The sequence below is a fragment of the Crotalus tigris genome, unplaced genomic scaffold, assembly GCF_016545835.1.
Source record: "Crotalus tigris isolate CLP2741 ecotype Arizona unplaced genomic scaffold, ASM1654583v1 scf7180000018249.312955, whole genome shotgun sequence".
Taxonomy (NCBI): Eukaryota; Metazoa; Chordata; class Lepidosauria; order Squamata; family Viperidae; genus Crotalus; species Crotalus tigris.
In genome coordinates this window covers 64,752-83,006 of record NW_024096905.1, presented here as the reverse complement: position 1 = coordinate 83,006, position 18,255 = coordinate 64,752, and the positions used below count along the sequence as shown (strand labels likewise).

Here is an 18,255-nt window from a genome sequence, read left to right as displayed (position 1 = left end):
GAACGTAGTAACACACATGGTGAGTGTATGTCTTTACATTTTCTAAAATGCAAATGGCATTTACCTAGAAATTGCTGGAATGTTATTTCAAAATAACACACCTGCATTTGTGCCACTGAAATAGAATGCCAAACATCTACCAAGAACCATGAAACTCGTTACAATTTACCTAAGTTGCAAAGTCATGTCTAGTTTAGATTTTAAATAGTATTCTGTTTCTCCAATTATATTCTATAGGATGTGTGTATGTATTCAGATATTTTTATACATGGGCTATATATCTATTAAAAATATGAGCTTATGCCATATTATCCACATAATAAATTTGATGTATGTTCTTCTTACAAAACAGAAACTAATACAGGGAAAATCAGCATTGCTTAACAGTGTATATTCCAATATATTTCCTACTCATCCTCAAAAGTCCTGTTTAATAATTGCAAATTTGAACCTGAGAAAAGTGATCCTTCATAGCACTGGAATTTGAATATGATCACAGTTATATAAAGTATGCAATTCATTTGAGAGAACAGAATTTTTTGTTTATTTTTTTTAACAGTTCTTGTATTTTAGGCTCCATTAACTGGAGGCGATTCCAGAGTGCAGTCTAATCGAACTAATATCCTTCCTGTTCCCAGTGGATTAATTGAATCAAGGAAGCTTAAATAAAGAACCCAATAAATGATGCTGAGCGAGGAGAATGATGACCACTATTAACAATTTGGAGAAGGCTAAGGAAACGAGTGACTAGGATAAATAGCATGGTCTTTGCAGACAGAAAATGTTCACGATGGAGTGAATGTTGTGTTTTTATGTGCCTAACATCAAAATTATGCCTAATTTCTTTTTATTTTCTTAGCCTACAGTCTCATTTATTGTTATTGTTAGGCGTAGACACTGCACATAATGGTTTTGCATATGGTAAACAGAAATACAGCAAATTCCATTTTTTTGAGGTTGCCCAATACATGTAAAGCAAAACAGACAACAGGGGAGTTACAGATAGAAATCTAAAAGCTCAGAATATTAACAGAGGAGAATATTTTCAGCTCAGGGTTGAATTGTGGGGTGAAATATCTGCAAGAAAACCACCAAGCTGAGAGAGCACCAAGGATTCCCCCACAGAACATTTCTTGTAGTGCAGCTATACACCCCAACACAAAGCTCTGAGAGCATCAAGGATTCCACAGTCCAACCCTGAGCTACCTATATTCTCTTCTAATGAACGTCAAACACAACATCCAATTTCTCAAAGAACAATCTCTCCAAGAAAAGGGGTTAAGAAATGACTGGCACATATTGTACTACTATATACAGTATGTTTGGGGAGAAAGGGGGACACGAGGGGAACCCAGACAGCAGCAAGGCAGTAAGCTTTACAAGAGTCCTTCAAGCTTTTTTTTATTTGTACCTGTCTTTATTATCATTTTATTCTTGTGGCCATTGACAACTAATTCCCATCCCTTCATCCACTCTGGGTTAATACGTGACTGGTAGGATGAGATTGGGAATGCAGTAGCATGTAATTCAGGGCTGATTTTATTGGGAGATCTCAGATTCAAAGAGGTTTAATAGGTGAGGGCAAACTAATTTGAGCTATTTCATTTAAAAATGTACAGAGACAATAGGAGGGAAAGATGACAACCCCTGCAGCTACTTTATTTTTGGCAGAATGGGACAAGAAGAACAGTGAGAGCCTTAAGAGGACATTACATTTTGGTCTAATCTCTTAAAGGATTTCTTTGCAATATTTTTAAAATTATTCCCTCTGCATTACTTTTAAAATAAACAGCACTCTAAAACTGTCAAGATTTGGCCACAAACATGTAATTAAATCATCCCTTCCATTTTTTACATGCATTGTGCAGGAGAGAAGCATGAAAAAACAAGTTTTTTGTGCAACTGTGGCATCCATCTCGATTTCCTAATTCACCCTGCAGGTACTCTTGATTGTGTGAATCTTCTGTGGATTTTCAAGGTGTTTTGCCAACCAGTTAAGCTGTTTTAAGAAGTGGAGCTTCCTGCCAATAAGAAGTACATATAATTGACAAATGGGGGATCAGTAAATCAAACAGCTTTATTACCCTATGCAAAGGATACCATTTTTTGTGTGGGGGTTTATAAAAATAGTATCAGTGAAACCACATATCCATCAAGTGTTAAAGTCCCCAAATGAATCTTTTGAGTTATTCTAAAGAAGATGAATGAGTCACTGACCACTACCAATAATTTTTTGGTGGAAGGACAAGATTCAGTTCCTAACTGAATAGCTTAACTATTTTGGTAGTACAGGTAGTCCAACAGTTCATTCAATGACCATTCAAAGATACAATGGCACTTTAAAAAGACCAATGGCACTTTATGACCATTTTTCACAGTTACAACCTTTGTAGCATCTCCATGATCATGTGATCAAAATTCAAATGCTTGGCAACTGACACATATTTATGACATTGCAGTGTCCCAAGGTCATATAATCACCTTTTACAATCTTTCAACAAGCAAAGTCAATGGGGAAGCCAGATTCACTTAACAACCGGGTTACTAACTTATCCACTGCAGTGATTCACTTAACAACCGTGGCAAGAAAGGTCATAAAATGGGGCAAAATGCACTTAACAAATGTCTCACTTAACAACATAAATTTGGGGCTCAATTGTGGACATAAGTCAAGGTTTACCTATATATTATCTCAGCCTTTAAAATCCGTCTTTCAAAGTTCATGGCAAAATGGTTTTCATATGGCAGGTTTTATTTTTCTTACTTAATGTCTTAAAAAAACTAGAAGAAAAGTTTCCTGTAATAATGTGCAACCAGCAAGAGCTCAGAAAAGATGTATCAGCTTATGTCATAAACCTGACACAGCTTGTCATTTTTTTCTGTACTTGCTAGGAATGATTGCACTCTCATTTTGCACCTATGATTTCGATTTTTGATTCTTCATATTTGCTGTACACAGCTAATCTCTTTCATTTGTCTACTTACCTAGTATTTCTTGAAGTATTCCAAGAAACATTTTATTCCGACGCCTCTGGAAGCAATAATAATTTACACAGTGGTATTATTTCATCTGTCTTGTAGCTCTGATTGCATATGTCTATGGTTTTTTTTTCTCCCCTCAGCTGAATAATATGATAGTTGGAGACATCTGGATGGCTTTGCTAAATTACACTTTGAATAGACCACGTGTGCTTTTCTTTTGCTTTTATTCCAATTTGAAAATATGACTTAGTCTCTACCGTAGTCAGAAATGTTCAGCCTATAATTCCCCAACTATTGTCAAATTCCAACTCTCACTGGAATATTCTAACAACAACTGGAGAACTGCAGATTGCCAATTTTTACTTTGGTAACATGAGTGCTTAGTTAGCTGCTTTGCAATCAAAGCTGTCTCAGATTTTAAGTTAATAAATGACATTTACATGCAATAAGGGAATTAGATAAGAAAGTATGAACCTTGGGAAATTTTGATTCCAGAAAGCAGATTCCATCTAAGCAGAAAAATAGTGGATGTATATTACTAATAATTGATATGAAATACTATATTACAGCCACTTTTTGCACAGAGGGGAATACTAATATCTCCTAAAGCCATATTTGGAAAGGGGTTGTAAAGAAGTCAAGGAGTCTCCTTTTTTTCCTTCATTCTTTCCTTCAGTCACTTTACTCTGTGCCATTAATGTGGGTACTTGGATTCTCCGAGCTTGGTTATTTTATTCCAGATTGTTCATTATCCAGCTAGGTAATATTCAGTTGAGTAATGAAATGTCTGCAAAAAAACAAACAACTCAGAGAGCGCCAAGGATCCCACTATTCTACCCTGAGCTACAAATATTCTCTTATATTGGTGTACCATTAATTCTAAACCCTCCAATTTAATGACCCATCTTGTGAAATGATTTGGTCACTCTGGCTCTCCTCCTCCTATGCAAATCACTGTGTATTTTTCATTTCTCTTTTTGTCTCTTCCTTCTCTGCCTAGAACTCTCTGTGGAATCAATCAAACCGTTGTTATTTCCATTCAAATATATTGTTCTTGTTGCTATTTCTTCAACCCACCTAATTATTCTAAACTCTACTCTGTATTATTTTTCTTTCTGGCTACTTCAAACACCTTGAGTTATGATTAAAGGCTTTTGGGATACATGTCAGTTTTTTGACACATAATAAATTGGAAAGCATGAAAACAAAGCCAAGCACCCCCCCAAAAAAAAAAAAAAACTCGAGACACAAGTAACCAAAGGCAACAGCGACAAGGAAAGAGTGACAGATCAGATCTCAGAATTACCTACATGTATGCATATTTTTTTATCAGCTCAACTCATGCCAAATATAATTGTTCTTCTGAGATATTCAATATTTATATAAAATTAAATCATTCATAAAATACAATGAAGTACAAACACATCTTAAAATGTGCATTTTGCAAATTATTGCCCAATTATTTTGTGCATGGGAGTTCATCTCTCTTTTCCTCCCTTCTCTCCACCTGTCACCAAGGTTAGAAGCAAACAGATGAACAGAATAATAACAGAAGTTAGTGAGAGTAATAAATTGACAATTTATTTTTACATTCATGGCCATGGAATTTAGAAGTGGACTTTATCATCTTGAAATGACAATAACCTGTACTATTCTTAGTGTGAGCAAAATATAATGTTTGACGTGCCTCCTATGTTCAAGATTCCACCTCCAATTAAAAAAAAAAACTTATGACAAACAGAAGCAACAAATAATATGGTAATTTGATTACAATGGTTATTTTTGAGGTTCACGGACCACATAATCCATGCATATGTCAGATATGTTGTGAGCTGCAAAAGCTTGGGTGTTAAATGATTGATAATTTTTCAAGATAAACTAAGATGCTTTCTTGTTTATTGTTATAGAAGACTATGGACCATTAGGAATTATTATATGAAAAACACATCTATCCCATCCCAATTCATTCTTGTATATTTGTGCACAACCTATAATGACTTCTTTTATTCAAGGAGCCATAAGTCCAGTGTGTGTTTTTTTTTAACTACAGTGATATGTTTGCAAGGCAACTAGGAAGCTTTAATGATTTGGTTAATATGCAATTCATCTTATTAATTCTTTTTTTAATTAAGAGGTAAATAGATAATAGCAACATAGGGTTTGCCATCACGGACACCGCAGACACTGGAAGGCGAGTTCTGTCTTCTGCGTTCAGTTTTGCTCTGCTGGGGGACCCTAGAAAGAGTAGAAAGTTGCCCTGTAGGGGCAACAAGCAAGGAGGGGAACCCTGCTCGATTGCGGGAGGGCGGCAGCCCTTCCATTCAATCCGGGGCAGCCTTCCAAACCGACAGAAGAAAGACCGGCCATAGTAATATGGCCCATCACTAGGCTGCAGACAGCCAAAGTCAAACTTACCACCAAACACTTCAAAAGCAACACCGATGAAACTGGGTGAGATCCGATCTTTTCTTTACCCTAAGTACTTTCTTTTCCTGTAAAAACTGCCTGAAGTATCTTTCCCCCTGAGAGGAGAGAGGGAAGGGAATTTCTATCCCACCCTCTAAGAATAGTGGCAACTGAGTACCCAGAGGAATTAAAGCACTAAAAAAACAACTTTAATCTAATTGAATTTATATGTTCCTGAAACTTGGGGACCAAAAAATTTCCTATTTTTATTGGAGACTTTTGCTTTTATCTAAAAAAAAGAAATAAAATTGGAAAAAGGATTATAAAAATTTTGGACTTAAAAAACTTTAAATGGTATTGGTGACATCTTGTGGCAAGGTTTGGTATTACAACTCATTATTTCCTAAAAGAGACTTGGCTTGAAGCCCAGACCTTAGATAAGACTCTTCTGACCTTGGCACCACCTTGGCATCAGCTGTAAGAGCACAGCTGGGTGGCATAATTGGCCTACTTGAACTGTGAATGTAAACCTTTACTGACTTTCAGAGTTTAAGTGGGGAATTGCCTTCCTATCTCTTTATTTGAGGAATATTGGTTACTATATGAGATGATGAAATATCTTGGACTATAAAATCTTACTTGATAAACAATTTCTACTATAAAGACTATTTATAAACATGTGAAAGAGATGAATGAAGACCAGGAAAAGATCCTTTCCATGTTGAAAGCATAACAATCAGCAACAAAATTCAGATTAAAGAAATATTAGGTAATTTAAATTCTACATAGTACAAATTCAAGAGAAGTGCTTGGTAATAAAATTACAGTATCACATGCAGAGATAGGACTTCTTTTTCCATTTCTTATAGCACAATATTATATTCTATATTATATTCATTGAAAAGAATATAATAATAAAATTGACTTGACTTTCTCTTGGTGGGACTCCATTCATGCATTTTTTTTTTAATCAGGAACAGAAGGCACAGCTATCTAAAGTTCAAAAATGTCTAGTTTAAAGTCTACTATAAGGCATTTTGATGGGAGAATCTTGTGGATAGCTAGGGATTTGTAGAATCCAAAATCATTTTAATTCATGGCTTTCAACTCTGCCATTTTCAACTGACTTAATAACTTTCTCCCATTGATTTCAATGGGGAACTAAAGAAAATATTGCCAGCCAAAAAGGAAAAATAATCTCTCCCTATTTCTCATCCCCATCTGCTGTCTTAGCTAGTGTGAACAAACGTGAATATACCAATCAATTTAAGTGACTTTTTCAGGCTCTGGGAGACGGGATGCAACATGAACTATTATTGGAAGTCAGTGTGGAGTTTTGGCTCTTTTAAAAAAGTGTTTTTTTTTTAAAGATAATTTTATCAATTAAAACATTTATTTCTCATCAAAAATTAGGGGCAAAACTATGCTTTTGGTATAGATCCATAAGCATGTATAAATCTACTTTGAAGACAACGAAGCTTCTGAAGCACATTTTAGAAGTGTTCCATAGTGTTGCTTGCCCATTGTATCTTGTGTTATGTATGAGTGGGAGCATGGTTACATCAAATAGAAGTCTTACTATGTGGTCTTATTCATATACTCATTACTGGGTCAGGTACTGGGCTGTGGCTCATTCAGACCTGGGCTGCACACGCCCACTACTTATGCAAATGGAGCTGCACAATTGCACTGATTTTTTGAAAGTTCTATTGTAATCTTTATATTCTGTTATATTTATATGTGATAGCTGGCTTATGTGATATTAAGAGGCAGTGAATACAAATGTAAATTTTAAGTAATTTAAGAATATATTTTGTACTTTAGTTGTACTATTAATTTATAATTTATTTAATGTGATGTTTTTATGTCATTTATATCTTCCCCTTTTTTCCTTTCAGGTCTCAGGGTGAAGAATTTGGAACTGGATCAAAATCTACACACTCATGGTAATATTATTTTTATTCAATGTTTGGTGTGGTTAATCATTTTAAAAATCATATTTGAGCTCTGGTATATTTCTAGCAAATTGTACTGATTTTTATTGTGTGAATATCTTCTCAAAACAGGAAATATCATATTTGTACAAAGATAATTGTCTAGTTGTTTTGTTTTAAGAAGTTGTTAAAATGTGTGTGTGTGTGTTTAATAATTGAATCTCTTACTATTTATTGTTGGTATTTTTTCTCCTGGATTTTGATTTGTGACAGTATACCAATAATTATCCTCAGAAACCTATGACTAATTTTATAGTGGTCCAGGTCTTGATAAGCATTGTGAAGTCTGTGTTTGAAAATTTGGCTGTACTCTGACTTGGATTTATAGATTTTTGATCTTGGAACTGATCTGATTTTAAAACCAGACTGAAGCATGATTCCTAAAGAAAATAGCATAGGCTCTACTGAAGCAAATAACAAGTAAACTGTAGACTTACAAAAGTTGTAAAATAATAAGTAACTGTAAATGTTTTACAGTAAGAAATTTATGGAGGAAAGACTTATAAGAAGTAGAAATTAATATGTATTTTATCACCAGACAGCCATTTTTAAAATGGCTTCAACCAGCATACTCTAATGTAGGAGTGTCAAACTGTCGACCCACGGGCCGGATGCATCATGCCGAAACTGTGCCCAACCCATTGCCGGTAATGGAAAAAAAGGTGCGATATGTCGCAACACATCATGTGACATTGCGAGTTTGACACCCCTGTTCTAATGTCATAAAATATCATGATAAATTATATTTTCAGTGAAAAAAAATGAGCAAATCATGTTGGTGCTGTACTTAAAAACTGTTTTATAGTGTAAATATTCCAGTCAACATACTGAAAAGCTGCAGCACAAAACCTATGTGTAACAATGGCTTTCAGGCATTCGTGTTATGCATATTAAAGTGGAAGTAGATTCTACTAAATTCTGTAGGAGTTACTCATGGTAAAAAGATGAAGAATTTAGTCTATCTACTATTATTTGATTGTCCACAAAGTAATAATAATGTTAGATAGACAACCTTAAGACAGTTTCCATTATTTTCAGAATATTATTTAATGTTTAACAATCATCCATAAGGTTAAGGCAAATCAACTTAAGTAGATATGCTCTAGTTAATATTCCACTGAAATAAAATTTGAAAGCTAACCTCATTTGTATTAAAAAAATGATCTGTCATACAAAGTGTATTTGAACAGACAACAAAGCCTCTGAAGAGCAGAAACCCATGAGAACCAGTTTGTCAATTCTTTTGAGGTTTTGTTGACTGTACAAAAACAGAAGCATGATTTGTGTTCCAAAGGAAGACATCTGTCAAATTGCCACCACCCGCTGGAAAATCTACCTGTAAATCTTTAAAGCTATATATTACATCTGGATATATATTACCTGGGAGATCTTTAGGTTTCTAGCCACATGCTTAGTTTCTTTCAAAATATTATTTTGGTCTCTATCAATCTTAAGCTTGTAGTCATTGCTTCCTATTAAAATATACTTTTAAGTATTTCACTGAAGAATAATTGGTGTTTAATACACTAGAGTGAATAGACCATCTTCTCTCTTAGCTGTTGTTCCATGCTTACTCTGCTCTGGTGCCAGCAATTCTTAATTAGTTGTGGAACTTCTTTGTGGAGAAAAGATGGTTTCTACAATCTAGTACCATAATAGCCTTCCTAAGTTTGGTTTTCTCCAAATGTGTTAAAGTTCTATCAACCACTTTCTCACGGGTAAAAGAGAATAATCAAGCTTGATCCTATACATCTGGAGGTATCCATTTACACAAGACTGTCACATGGCTTCTGGGGGGCTCAGCTGTAGTATGTGAACTGGATACTGTATTAGGTTGACCCTGGAACTAATATGTTAGTAAACTCTTAAGCCAGGGTGTCAAACTGCCGGCCCACAGATGGGTTGCATCATGTGGAGGTCGCACCCACCTCAGCTCCAGCAATGCGAAAAAAACTCATGCTATGTCCTGACGTGTCATTGACGCGGCGAGTTTGACACCCGTGTCTTAAGCCAAAGGAACTGAGAATCACCCTGTGAAACCAGACCTGCTGTTTTGATAATTCTATGGGGGAATCAACCTTTCACAAGAAATACAGTGACAGCCATACAATAAAAATGGGTAAACTTCCAGTGGTCAAGAGCTGCTATTATTAGATTTGGGGGTGGGATAAGGGAAGCACTGAAAGATAGACAGGACAACAACAAAAATGTAGGTGGGTTACTTATTTTATTTATGCTATGTCTACTTTGAAAACCACAAAGCAACTTGAGGTTGGCTCCTGGGATTATAGGTTGCCACCACTACTCTGTTGCTGGAATGGGAGACATAAATGCTTCCAAAGTAAATTAGTACTCTTGGTTGCCCTTTTTAGTGAAAATGACTGTGCTTTTGCAAGTGGGTAATGAAAAAGAAATTCTGCTTTTTAAAAGCCATATGAACCTGGCTTTTTGCAGGTTTATTATGTCAATGTTCAAAGTTCTTTTATAATAAAACGGTAGCTAGAGTGACTGCATTAGGCTAATCCCTAGATTATAAAGTAAGACTGAAATGAAAAGGTTTCAAACTTTAGTTTTATGTAGTCTATGAAGGTAAAAAGTTTAAATGGAACAAATCTAATTGAATTACATAAACTTTAAATGGATGTACTTGATAATGTCAAAAAGATTAGCTTCTTCTAACAAAGCATAAATGAAGCAAAAGATGGTTCTTAAAATTTCTGGTTCAAATAGGCACAACAGGGATACTGTAATCTGGCAAAAATACAAGAAAATCTATCAGGTGTCATTACTCAATCAAATTTCAGCTGTGCAATTCTATCTATCTATCTATCTATCTATCTATCTATCTATCTATCTATCTATCATCTCTATGAAATTGGAAATAACATTTGTATGATATATTCAAGTAAAAGGACAGCAACAATTTCTCTGTGATAATTTTATTCTGTCATTAATAAAATATAACAATTTTTGGTTGCTTTAAATCTTTTACTGAAAAAAGTTTATTTTCAGTTTATGCACGTATCTGAAATTCCTTTTTCACATGGCTATCAGCTATACATTATAATTCATTTATAATGCAGATTTAACTAATATGAGTACATAAAACTTTGCTAGTTAAGGTTTAAATTACTTTACATTAATAAAGGTGCAACTCTCTGGCTCAGCAATTTAAATCAGGAATTCCAGACTGTTAACCTTCTGTAGTTTTTATGTGCCTCCAATACAACGTTTAAGTATCAGCTCAGTCTATTCATTTCAGAAGCACTAGCAAACTCTACATTCTATTGATTGGTATTCAGTAAATATAGTAAATGCAAACAACACTATATTATACTTTTTAATGTTTTCCAAATCCAGTCCTCCAAAGATAAGTAATGAGACATTGTTTTTGTTTCCCAATATCTTCCATATTTGCTCACCAGACTATCTCTGTAGCACCAATTTACCAATGGTTATTTTTGTTGTTGTTGTTGAGGCAGAAACAATTTAACTTTAATCATGGTATTTTATTGTTTTAAAAAATGATTAAGTATTCATTTTTCTAAGAAAAGTTGGAGAGGATTCTTTGATTCTACCTAACACCATTTCTGTACCTGACAGGGTTCAGATTCTTGTTCTATTTTCAACCTAACAATTTACTTGGATGTGGATATAGTGAATTATTTTCTATCCCTCATTCCAGCCTTTTGGGAAATGGAAAAGTTGCTGTTGCATGTAATTTGTTATCGGCTTAATAAAGATACCGTCTCAATATGGATTTTGGACAGTAGAAACTACAGTGATTGTCAGAATGGATGCACATTATACACTAATATATAATATGTATCATTATATATATCACTGCACATACATTACATTTATTACTGCCTCCATATTACAGTAACAAGTTCTAAATGTTAAAAGATATAATATGAGCATCAAATTATTCTAAATTATAATCTGTTCTTTCTTTTGTGAAATATTGTTTGTAAGGAGGTAGGATCTTTGGAATAAACACATTTTTAATGATAAGGGTGGTCACTTCTCTGTTTTACCAATTTGCCTCAACCTGTGCAATTCATTATTTTCCCCCTTTATGTAGAGTTCAGTTTCCAATATCGCTCACCTACAATAGTATGGCTTAAGTGGAGACAGATGTTCCTGCGCTTTTGGGGTGACCATCTAGTAGGTGGCTTAAAAATAAAAGATTGTTTCCTAATTTTTCACAGTCAAAGATAAAACTCTTTAGAAGAAATGAGTTCAGAAGTTGAAGGAATTCAATTGGCCTGGAAAGTAACCCAGTCTTAAAGATGATTAGGGGACTGGAGGCTAAAGCATACAATGAACAGTTGCAGGAATTGGATATGTCTAGTCTAATAAAAACAAGAATTAGGGGTGACATGATAGCAGTCTTCCAATATTTGAGGAGCTGTTCTAGAGAGGAATGGGTTGACTTATTCTCCAAAGCACCTGAGGACAGGACAAGAAATAATGGGTAGAAGATCATTAGACAAGTAACGTAGAACTTAGGAGAAGCTTCCTGACAGTGAGAACAATTAATCAGTGGAACTGCTTGCCTCCAGAAGTTGCGGGTGTTCCATCATTGGAGGCTTTTAAGAAGAGATTGACAGCCATTTGTCTGGAATGGTATAGGGTTTCATGCTTGAGCAGGGGCTTGAACTAAAATACCACTAAGTCCCTTCCAACTCTGTTATTCCCTTGTTTTGTTATTCTATTATTTAGTAATTCTGTATTCTGTTATTGACTGAAATTTATTTGAATTAAATACAGATACAAGATTTTTTCCCCCTGAAAACAGCTTTTTCAAAATCTCTCCTGCAGTTCTGAATTCTGCCTTGTTTTCTGTGATATTGAGTCCATTCTCCTTCTCATAATACAGTCTGTTCTGCCTTGTGTAGTAATAAATGCTTTAATATTTAGTAATACTTTAAGTGGATGTTTTTTTAAAAAAACACAATCAATTCAAGTCTTAAAATTGGAGTCATCTACTGAAATAAATACAGTAAGTCCATCTATATCTGAGAAAAAATATTTGACTGCAAGGTTGCTTGTTTTAGGCATATATATCCTACATTTTTGCCAGAAACCTTTCCATTGGATTTCCACATTAATAAAAAGAAACTTTTCTTGTCATCAGATTTAAAATCTACAAGATGACCTAAAAGAGAAAGGGGTATGAAGACAAGAGACAGTAAGAAGCCTAAGACTTCTTAATATTCTAAAGATTTTAGTTTCTCTCTTTATTAAATTGGTAGTATAATTGTTGGTTGAGTATTGTAGGAAGATAAAGGTTGATGGATCTACCTTCCTTTACTCTGCCACAGGCTGGGAGAATTTAATAATCCTTATTAGAACAACAAAACTTGGTAAAGTTTATCTAGAATCTTTACATCTCTTATTTTTAACCAATTTCTTGTTTATATCCTTGGGGATAAATAGGACTTCCAGATACAAGTTATTCCATTACTGTCATTCTTTATCAATCTTTTTAAAATTTCCCTGAATTTAATAATGATTTAATCAAAAGCAGAAAACTGCTATAATCATCATGAACAGCACAGTTCTGCACTTGTCTATTCAAGGATTCTGAGTTCAGTGCAAGTTACTCAAAGGTGAAGTGTCTTCAGATTGAACTGAAATTCTATGGAGGTTCCCTAGACAGGGGTCTTCAAACTTGGCCCTTTTATGACTTGTGGACTTCAACTCCCAGAATTCCTCAGCCAGCATTCTGGGAATTGAAGTCCACAAGTCATAAAAGGGCCAAGTTTGAAAACCCCTGCCCTAGACAGTTGCAAATCCCATTGAATTCATTAGGAATTCAGCATAATACACTGAATGGAGAAATTTAGGAAAGTCAGTTTGGGCAACTCAAGGAACTTTTACTCCATGTTCTGGGCCTCAGACCAGAACAACTTGTTTTCCTTTTTCCTTCTCTTAGTATTTATCAATATTCATGGTTATATAAGTTGGAGAAAGCTGAACTGAGGATAGTTTAGATAAAAAATAGTATAGATTATGGTCTCTTAAATTATGATAGGTCATAAATAGGCCACAAAAGAAGTGACCCTTTCTACATTCAGTGGTCTTATTGGCCCAAAAGATTCTAGCTGATGCAAGTCTAATGATTTATAAGGATTCACTATTATTTTTTTTTTAACCAAAGACATAAACCCATATATCACAAACACATATGCTCTAAATGAGATTAAAGGGCTTTCTGCCTCATCAGTTCTCATGAATTAAAACTCTATGCTTAGATAATAATTACTTTTGTCATGGTATGAATATCTGTTTGTGTATGTTTAATCAATAAAACAATGGTTACAAATATAGGCTACACTGAAAGAAGGTATGCCTTTCAAGGTGGCTCATTGTTTCAGTCAAGCGAAATAATGTCTATTGTTGTGGCTTTTATTTCTGTATTTACCAATTGAATGAAATAGCATCCGTGTTGAATATATTTTGTTTTACTGAAGGTCTCTGTAATAATAAATGAAACCTTTTTGTTCATTTTTATTAACTCACTACTACATTCAGCTAGATAATGTCAGGATGTAGATGTTGTCCTTTCTTACTGCTTTGTGAATAGACATCCTAATTCTATTCTATACTATATTTTTAAGATTCATCGTTATTATCACAATAATAACATAATTATTCCTTCCTCTGCATTTTCATTTCTTGTGGTACATATTTTATCCTCTCCTGCATAAATGTTCATGCATTGATAGAATGGAACCTAACCTATAGAAGTATATGTACACTTGTCTGGTTTTGAAATTGATTGATTCATTGATTATGTGTCTTCAAGTCACTTTCAACTCCTAGCAAACATGGTTTTTGAAATAATAATTGTGTTAAGATGTATAAGCACTGGTAAAATGTGGAGCAATATCTTAACATGTCATTTATTATGGTTCAAAGTTAGCCAAGAAATAATCATGTTGCATTTGGGTCTTCCCAATTCTGTTCTAACATCGCAATCTCTGCATCACATTTTACCAGTGGACATGAATGTATGTCTCCAACAGTGAATCACCCTCATATAGACATTTATGCATTTTTACAGTGCCATTTGTCAGAGTTCTATGAATGAGCGCATACACATTCATAATAGAGAGAGTATAATAGCTGAGTTAATTTTAGTCATTTTATTAGGCTATAAAAAGAAGGGAGAATTTAGTCTAGGATGAAACAATCTTTATTGTGACAGAAAACAATGCCTATATAACTATTCAATTCAGTGAACAGGCAACACATTTGGGCAAGATGGTTCTCATCAAGATTAGCCAAAAGGCATTCCTCTCCCCTGTCCTGGCTCCTATTGCTGACTCTGAGTTAAGCTCTCATCAATTAATTTACAGATACTCACTCACCAATTGCCTTGTTTAGCAACTGTTCAAACTTATGATTGCTAAAAAAACCCAGCTTTACAACAAATCTTAGGGTTTATAACCAGGGACCGGTTACGTGGGGAGAGGTTTTTCCATGGACCGGAGGGGGGTGGTGGTTTTGTATGCTGTCTGCATCCCGCAGATGGGGCTTTGCTTCTTTGTGTGGCCAGGTTGCGGCCCGGTACCATTCCACAGACCAGGGGTTGGGGACCCCTGATTTATAATAGTCACAGCATCCTGCGGTCATGTGATTGCCATTTGTCTGCTTCACAACCAGCTTCCAATATGCAGAACTAATGAAGAATTTGGAACTGAAATCACAAATCAGTCATGTGATGTCTCACATAACTCTGTTCATTTAACAACAGAAGCATAAATGAGCTTGTAAGTCCAGCACAGTCACAGGATGTTTTGCTTAGCAACCACAGCAGCTAGTGATGGTTGCCCTTCTCAGTTGTGGTCAGTAATTGAAGATTAACTGAGGACTAGCTTATTTGTTCCATACAGTATTGACGATTCCAAACCACCTGGCTTTTAACTAATAAAACATCAAATGCTGTAAGGTTGGGGGGGGGGTTTCATTATAGATAAATTTATCTACTCAGAATATTTTCTTCCAGTTGAATTTCTTCCATAAGTATTACAATTTTATTTTTGGTGCTCCTACCTTTTTCTCTCTTTCTTACTCCAAACACAGGGAGATCTGAATCTTTCGAAGTTTGTGATGAAGTTGATCCTGTAGCTTATTAAGGGTTATCCTATCCCAGACCAACTTCTTTTCCTCAGAAGCCTTTTCCCCAAGGTGCTATTTTATAGGCCTGCTATTGGAGTAAGAAAGCCTTTAAGAGAGTGGTTTCTGATTTCTTTTTTTCCTTATAAGGAAGGAGGGCTTTTGCTGTTACTAGTTAACTTTTAGAAAACTATGTGTAAAACATAAAGGAGGAAAAGCAATATGGAAAATGCTATCCAAAAATGCTATCCTTTGTAACATCTTTATTTCAACATTACATAAAATAGTATGCATTTTCTTTTCCAAATACACCATCATAATAACAAAATGCATGATCAGCTACTTTGGGGCAAGTAAATGAATGGTTTATTTTCTGTTCCTTATTCAATACTTTTCAGCCACTTCTCAATATGGTTTAGCCCTGAAGTCCTCTGTATCAGAAGCTTAAGTCAGAAAACAATATTTTCCAAGGAAAAGCATGAATTTATTTAGATAATTTATGTACCTTTACTAAGTATACCAGTAGACTATAGACTGTAATGGAGGCATAATGAAGCACTCTTTTATCCAAGTGTTTCTACACAAGTCAGATAACAATTCTGGTTTATTGTGATGAAGTAAATATACAGTTTTGTTAGGTTCTTTCTCCCAGCAAGAATAAACAAAGCAACCAAAAAATCTTCTTTATCGTTTCATATAATCATACAGCTGGAAGAAAACTTGGAGATCTTCTAATCCAGCTCTCTGCCCAAGGCAGAAGTCTTTATTTCATCCTAGACAAATGGCGGTCCAATTTTTTTTTCTTTTGTCGAATGTTACATTGGAAGTGGCATCCATTGATCCTTTCTCTTCTAACAATCAATCAAAGAATCTAAAAATCTGGCTTAATGAACAAACCAGATTCCTTTATTTTTTCTTAAAGTTATGGGAATGGTGAAGGTTGTCCCAAATTTGGGGTTTCCAGTCCTCCCACACTTATGAACAGAGGGGCATTTCAACTACCCACAGCCACCTATCTTTCCCCTATCTCTGGCCTTTTGGACACCTTGCACAGCAGCACTGCTTAGCAGTGGTACTGGGATTGAAGTAGAGGCATGGGAACTTCAACAATCTCCACTGCCCACCATCACTGCCACCAAGGACTATTGTCTCAAGTCCCATAGCCAATCACCTAGCACCACAGTGCAAAGCCCCAGCCACACCAGCAGCCATGCACTCAGCTCCTCCTGTGACCCTTTTGGCCTTGGTACTCTGTATTCAGTAGACTTGCTGGCCAAGCTGCCTCTAGCTGACCTTCACTGTCTTCTTCCCAGTGCTCATGAGGCACACCTCTCAGCCCCCACGTGGGTGTTATTGTGGGCAGAATAAGCAACAGGAACATAATGGAGAGAGAGAGAGAGAGAGAGAGAGAGAGAGAAACAATACTATTGCTTTTAATATAATTGGATCATGTAACTGTTTGATTTTCCTATTACTTTGCATCTAAACAGATTTCCAAATCTAGCTTATATTAGATATGTTAGATATAAAAACAAAAACTATACATTCCGCTACATATACACAGTCACACGTCTTGAGTCCATTATACAGCAGAAGACAAAGATGTGGCCATCAGTTCATTGGTGAATCACAGAATTGAGAGGTCTATAGCTGATTCCATGGAAAGCCATTGGTTGACCAGGTCTGCATTATTGTAAGAAAGTCTCTAAAAGTAATACTAAAGGGAATGTGCTAAATATGTGGTAATATGCATATGATTTGGAGACAACACTTTAGGATATATAATTCCTACAAGATTTGTACCCTTTTAGAGTGAAAGCACTAGGGGATTTTAAAAAAAACTCCTCAAATAAGATCACAAGTGAAATACCGTATATTGTTGGAGCTTAAAAAAATAAGATTAACATTTTAGTAAGGGTAATTTCAAATCACCTGTATCAAATCCAGTTTTCCTTCCTATTCAGCTTTTGCATTCTTCCAAAAATGTCTGCAGACTTCTGATGAGATTTTGGAAGTAAATAGAGTGAAAAATACATCTCACTAATAGATAGCATATTTCATTGGTAACATGCTCTAGTAAATTTTGATCCCAGTCAGATGATTAGGCTAAAAACATTTTTATAAATTGTGAGATGATTGGTTCACTTTTTTTCCCTTTCAGTGTGAAGTAAGAGTAATAAAAATATATGAATAGAGATGCTTAAAACCAGGGCTTTTTTTCTCATAGAACGCCCAGAACGGAGTTCCAGCACCTTTTTGGGATGGAACCTTGTAGAGTGGGCAAAGCGGGTTGTATGGCGTGTGTGAGTTCCAGCACCTTTTTTTTTTTTTAAGAAAAAAAGCATTGCTTAAAACAATTCTTGAAGACTGTTGACTTCTGTGGGCTTCTTTGGTTAAATGTTAATATTAGAAAAAGCTGTGAACAGAAGGAAATGTACATTTTCCTTTCTTTGAAAAACAGCAGAACCTTTGATAGAATGGAAAAATAGATAGATTCATGCAACATTGATATGGACCAGATTTAAGGTGATCTTCATGCCTATCTGGCTGATCTTTTGGTAATCATCAGTGTTTTTTTTTCCAATGGTGAAGCTGACAATGATGGTTTTATTTTATTTTAAATGCCTCAATAATTAATAACAACTCATCTTCCCCCAATTACAGCCTATAAATTAACAATTGTTCTTCAATGAATTTTCTGAGGTGTCTTTGACCTTCTTGAACAATTTACAGCAATCCTTCTAAA

At 35.0% G+C, this 18,255-nt stretch overlaps 1 long non-coding RNA gene across 1 annotated transcript in view; it reads left to right on the top strand.

Annotated features, from left to right (window-relative positions):
- LOC120310649 overlaps positions 1-7,335 on the top strand; it is a 149,242-nt gene extending 141,907 nt beyond the window's left edge. Inside the window, exon 3 of the long non-coding RNA XR_005557419.1 lies at positions 7,287-7,335. This is a non-coding gene — a long non-coding RNA (uncharacterized LOC120310649). The remainder of the gene's footprint in view (positions 1-7,286) is intronic.
- Positions 7,336-18,255: the final 10,920 nt, after the last annotated feature.